This window comes from Limulus polyphemus, unplaced genomic scaffold (assembly GCF_000517525.1).
Source record: "Limulus polyphemus unplaced genomic scaffold, Limulus_polyphemus-2.1.2 Scaffold4198, whole genome shotgun sequence".
Taxonomy (NCBI): domain Eukaryota; kingdom Metazoa; phylum Arthropoda; class Merostomata; order Xiphosura; family Limulidae; genus Limulus; species Limulus polyphemus.
In genome coordinates, this window is record NW_013669808.1 from 73,561 (window position 1) to 80,101 (window position 6,541).

Genomic DNA, 6,541 nt, shown 5'->3' on the forward strand with positions numbered 1-6,541 from the left:
CGCGGTATTTGTTACTTTGATGAATATATATATATAAACGAATTAATAGTTTTATAGCCTTTTCTTGTGTTATTGATTTAAAAAAAAACCCAATAAACACACCATTTGATTTACGAGTTTGTAACTTAGCCTGTAAAAGATAGTATTTAATTACTGTAAGGTTAAATATTGTAACGTTTTCCTTCGTTTTGTAACAATTGTCTCGTTAAAATTTCATTGGTTTAGCGCTCTCGTCTCGACGCTTTTAAACCTGAAATATGGTGTGTTGGTGTCTGAACTTTCAGTATTATTTAGATTTGTCACGTTAGGTTGAAAATATCGAATAAATAATTGATTTCACTGTCGCGTGTTAAAACTGTAAACGATGTATGGTTCAGCCGAAAGGGTGTTTTGTCTAGGTATCGACATGAATCTTGGGGTTCATTTCTTAGATATCTAATGAATAACAAGTACTTTAGATGTTCTTTATTTACTTAACTTCGTGTGCTATAGGCATAAAGGAACGGCTACAAAGAATTAGAAAGAAAGAAAAAAGCACTCTAGATTGTTTGTTGGTTTCAGAATTTTCACGCAAAGCTACACAAGAGCTACCTGCGCTTAGCAATACTTAATTTTGAACTAATAGACTAGATGGAAGGGAGATGTTCAGCAGCACCCGCCGCCAACTCTTGGACTACTCTTACCTAATCGAATAATGGAATTTGACGGTTGTAAAGTATGTAGCGCGTTTTTGCGGCAACGGGTCGCGAGCCATGATTCCTCAAATTCACAGTCTGGGTAAGCATGAATGTTATAATAATACATTAAAATGGATACCGCTCATTGTCAAAGTCTCTTTTAAAACCTTTTAGTAGGTCGGTACTTGTGTATTGTTTAAAATTTAATAAGTAATTAAAACCAACGTTTCAATACAGCTTTAAATGTCAAAGAATCACTAGAAATAACAACATTTAAAATGGAAAAATTAATATTAAACAGAGATGAAGGGTCATCAAGTCAAAGCATTGATATTTGGTGTTATGGAATATGAAAGTTGACTTAGGACTTATGTAAATAGAAAAACAATCTAATATCACGTGGCAGGAAAAAAAATGTATAAATTGGTATGTCTTGCAGATAAATCCCGAAGAAGACGTAGAGGACGTTGTACATGTAGAATGTATTTGAAAGTGGAAGCCGGCTTCAATAAAGTTTCTAAATATGAAACGTTGGTTTTAATGAGTTATTAAATTTTTAATGGGTATTGGCCAGTGCAGAGGTATCTTAATACTTTATGTTTAGTAGGTATCGTTCAGTATCAAGGACATTTTAATTTTTAATAGGATTGCCAAGAAATATAATAATACTTTTTAGTAGGAACCACTCACTGCCAAGAAATATTTTATTACTTTTTAGTAGGACCCACTAACTGCCAGGAAATATTTTATTACTTTTTAGTAGGACCCACTAACTGCCAGGAAATATTTTATTACTTTTCTAGTAGGACCCACTAACTGCCAGGAAATATTTTATTACTTTTTAGTAGGACCCACTAACTGCCAGGAAATATTTTATTACTTTTTAGTAGGACCCACTAACTACCAGGAAATATTTTATTACTTTCTAGTAGGTACTGGTTGTTGTCAGGAAGCTACTTTATATATATATGTTTTTCAGATATCGGTAACGATAGTTTTCCTACTTCATCACTCTTCTAATACTTTACAGTGAAAACTACATACAGGGGATAACCTTGGGATTATAATCCGACTTTACGAACTTCCGGTAGACTTATGATTACTAGAAACCGGTACCAGTAACTATCGGGACATACATCATTAGCTTTCTATTGGCTATACTAGCACCGGTAGGCAAGGTTTCGTTAATTTTTTAATAATGGGTTTACATGGCATGTTAAACGTGTGAAGCAACACTAGAATTCTTTAGCCATGTATATATTGGAATTGTAAGTCAGAATAGATCTGGTAAATACAATAGTAATGTTAACATGAAACAAGTTCTTGGGCTTTTTCAATGTGACAGAATTATAATATGCCCTATAACCTTGTCAACATTTAAGTTGAAAATGGACAAAAATAACAGTGAAACTTGGACAAACCAGAGGTAGACAAAGGCTTCTTGTGAGACTTAATAAAGGAAAACTAGACACAGATTTACAGAGAAACTTCACTATCGGAAAGTAGACAGGTTTACATTAAAACTTCACTGTCTGAGGGTAGACACAGGTTTACGGTGAAACTACACATTCAGAAGGTACACACATATTTACAGTGAAACTACACAGTCAGAAGGTAGACACAGGTGTACAGTGAAACTACTACACAGTCGAAAAGTAGACAGAGGTTTACAGTAAAGTTCCACAGTCGGAAGATAGACTCAAGTTTACAGAAAAACTTCAATGTCTGAAAGTAAACGCAGATTTACAGGGAACTTCACAGTCGGAAGGTAGACACAGGTTTACAATGAAGGTTTACAGTCGGAAGGTAGACACAGGTTTACAATGAAGGTTTACAGTCGGAAGGTAGACACAGGTTTACAATGAAGGTTTATAGTCGGAAGGTAGACATAGGTTTACAGAGGAATTTCACAGTCGGAAGGTAAACACAATTTTAAAGGTAAATTTCACAGGTTTACAGGAAAACTTGTATAACCAAGATTATGGATTATAGTGAAATTCACAAAAGGAAAGGGTAAGAAATCGGGGTTGAAAAATAAAATTGTCTTTTACTGTATTTTTTCATTAAATATCTTACGAGTATCATACACACACACTTATTTTTCAGCTTGAATAATTTTACACAAGTATTACATGAAACTTCTATCATATTTATCCCTTTATATCTTTCAGTTCAGGACACTTTCACAAACATTCACGCGCTTCTGCAAATCAAACAAAATCCATGTAGTGAACAGTAATCATCCCAGAAATAGATGTAACTCAGTTACTGAACATGAAAGAAACCCTGAAAATAACAGCCTGCTCCTAGATGAATAGCTAAAAGAAGAAAAAATATCAACAAAAAGGAGCGAGGATTGTTACTGAAATGTATTCATAACAAACATCCACCCTAAGCTTTCATTCTTTCTCGCACTACATTTAAAATTGCTTTTCAGGTGACCTTTTTTTTTTTTTCATGCCCACTGCCGATAACGATAACAAATACATTTTGAAGAACTTTAGGAAACGTGAGATCTTTTACAGTGAACGCAGCTGATGTTTATTTGTGTGTAAAAAAAAATATAATAATTTACAAATAGTTACGTGCTTGCAATACGTTCAATTTATTTACAAGTCTAATATTAGACTTTATTTTTTTTGTGATTAAAGGAGAAAAAACAAAACAAACAACAACAAAACAAACAGAACGCGCGTCTTTTGTTTTGAAATTTGTGGATTGATGTAAATATACGTTCTATATTTCTATGAATATCAATGCTAAGCAGACAAACTAGCTTTTGTTCTTACATAAAAAGCTCAATTTACTTAGTACTGAACCAATTCATTTTTGTTTACTTATTTCCTTTGTGAAAGAGGTTGTCCGCTGTTTCTTTGCTTTAGTGATTTTACTCTTCTTCTGTCTGAGCACGCTTCTGTTGTTAGTGGGATACTCAACTTCCAATTACTGACTGAAAAACTTTTAGTAGTCAGTACTGTCAATCACATCGTTCGTACAGCCTCTGTAAATATAGTTCTTTGGCAGTACTCATTAATTCGATGAGAAAGCCAACTTTACAGGGTGTATGCTCGTGTGTGGGTAAGTCTTACAACCCTCTGAAGCTGTGCAGTATCCAATACTGTCAGAGTGTGTTAGTTTATATTCGCTGCCATGCGAACAGACAGAAATTACTTACTTAGTGGACTTACATAGCGATAAAGAGTATTAAGTTACACAAAATTAGTTGTATGATATAGTCGCCGCTCATTTGTAATACGTAAACGTGTAAAAGTTACAAAAACATATTTCTGTGTGCTACTATAGTTTTTCATGTAAAACTACCACACAACATTTGGATGTGCTATTATAGTTTTCATGTAAAGTTACAACAATATAGTTGAATGTGCTACTATAGTTTTCGTGTAAAGTTACCATAACACATTTCGATGTGCTGCTACAGTTTTTCATGTAAAGTTACCACAACACATTTCGATGTGCTGCTATAGTTTTTCATGTAAAGTTACAACAACGCATTTCAATGTGCTGCTATAGTTTTTCATGTAAAGTTACAGCAATATATTTGGATGTACTACTATAGTTTTAATGTAAAGTTACAACAATATATTTGGATGTACTACTATAGTTTTTCATGAAAAGTTACAACAATATATTTGGACGTACTATTATAGTTTTAATGTAAAGTTACAACAATATATTTGGATGTACTACTATAGTTTTTCATGTAAAGTTACAACAATATATTTGGATGTGCTGCTATAGTTTTCGTGTAAAGTTACCACAAATTATTTCGATGTGCTGCTACAGTTTTTCATGTAAAATTACAACACTACTTCTCGATGTGTTGCCAAAATTTTCATGTAAAGTTACAACAGTATATTTGGATGTGCTACTATAGTTTTTCATGTAAAGTTACAACAACTCATTTGGATGTACTACTATAGTTTTTCATGTAAAGTTACAACACAACATTTGAATGTACTGCTATAGTTTTTTCATGTGAAGCTACAACAATATATTTGGATGTGCTGCTAAATTTTTTCATATAAAGTTACAACAACACATTTGGGTGTACTACTATAGTTTTTCATGTAAAGTTACAACACAACATTTGAATGTACTGCTATAGTTTTTTTATGTGAAGTTACAACAATATATTTGGATGTGCTGCTAATTTTTTTCATGTAAAGTTACAACAACACATTTGGATGTACTACTATAGGTTTTATAATATATGAGAGAGTTGTTATAAAATTTACATCTTGGATTGTAGAATCCGATTGCTGACTTTGTAACCTTTAAGACACTGCAGATGTAATTTTAAGGCAGTTTGGTTATCACAGTTGTACGCATAGTTTTAGCTAATTGTCTCATTTTCGTCAAATTCCACACAGACTGATTCAGTTACTTTAGAATACAATTTGACAAGACGAATTATTCTTCCTGCTCTGTTATTACAGTCCCCCAGTGGCACAGCGGTATGTCTGCGGACTTACAACGCTAGAAACCGGGTTTCGATACCCGTGGTGGGCAGAGCACAGATAACCCATTTTGTAGCTTTGTGCTTAACTTCAAACAAACAAACTGTTATTACAATACAGTCTGTGATAAATTCACTTTAGAAATCGCCACTGTACACTCTTTATAGCTAAACTCGCAATCACGCAGACTAGATCTATCTTTCGAACTACATTTTCGACGCGTATTTATACCCCGACAGAAGTCTAGAACTTTCCACACGCACACTACTAGATATTATGATGCAATAATACCCAATTAAAACAACGAGAAGAACTCAGAAGGTTCTAGTAACATGACGCAACAATACAACAATTGAACTAACAAGGTATGATTCGTAAACAGTTACGTAAGCAAACCTGCGATAAACTTTCGTTTCTAAAAATAACTAAATATGACACAAGCGCTATATAATGTATCTAAATCATAACACTCGCATTAAACTTAAACGGACACAGTTGTGTATATTTAACACAGTTGTTTAAAACTTTAAAATTAAATCACAATGTAAATTACATTGTGTTAATTTACCAAAGAAGTAACAATATTATTAAATCTACCAGCTTAAGTTAACTATAAAGTTTTATATCCCTTGTATCGTATGATACATTTAATTTTACTGAAAACTGGTGATGTACGGATAAATTATAGTATGTGAAGTTGTTTAACCTGGCCATTTTCAATTAACTACCTTATGATATATGGTGTTTTCATGTTCTTTTTACAGAAATAAACTCATTAAACACTTTTTTGGAAAACAATTATATTATGATTTACTTCATTTGTTCACATAAATAATTTTTTTGGTAGAACAGAATTATGTTTTTTTTTTTAATTTGAGAAGATCTGGTTCAACGTTTTCATATCATGGTTAACTTGACTTACCATTTCAGAGTAGTACTTTATTGTTAGGCTTAAACATGACGAACTGTGTCATTTGCTTATAACATTAGAAGTGTGCCTCTTCTAATCGGTTTATCGATTTTCCAGCTCTTTCCAGACACCTTCTTTCTCGCTGTACTTCTCAGAGAAAATTATGTACAGTAGTTATTACTGCTAAACCTACTTTATACACCTCTGTTCTCGCACTCGAAAATATTTCTTGACATTTACAAATCTCGCTGTAATTAATTATGTTCTTCATAATTGTGTGAAACAGTAGTAAGAATATTTTGTTGCTAAATGTGCACTTTAATGATTTAGTATTAAGTCCTTTCTACATACAAGATCCTGTTTTAATTAAACCAACAGTCACGTGCTCCTGTGTTTACTCCATTCTATCAAGTATAATATAAGCCTATTATTGGGGGGTTATTTGTATATTTACTATTTTACTTATTATCGTTCGC

The 6,541-nt window shown here is 32.7% G+C and overlaps 1 long non-coding RNA gene across 1 annotated transcript in view; it reads left to right on the forward strand.

The window, feature by feature from the left end:
• The window catches only part of LOC111088658, a 60,034-nt gene extending 58,850 nt beyond the window's left edge, over positions 1–1,184 (forward strand). Inside the window, exon 3 of the long non-coding RNA XR_002613119.1 lies at positions 1,117–1,184. This is a non-coding gene — a long non-coding RNA (uncharacterized LOC111088658). The remainder of the gene's footprint in view (positions 1–1,116) is intronic.
• Positions 1,185–6,541: the final 5,357 nt, after the last annotated feature.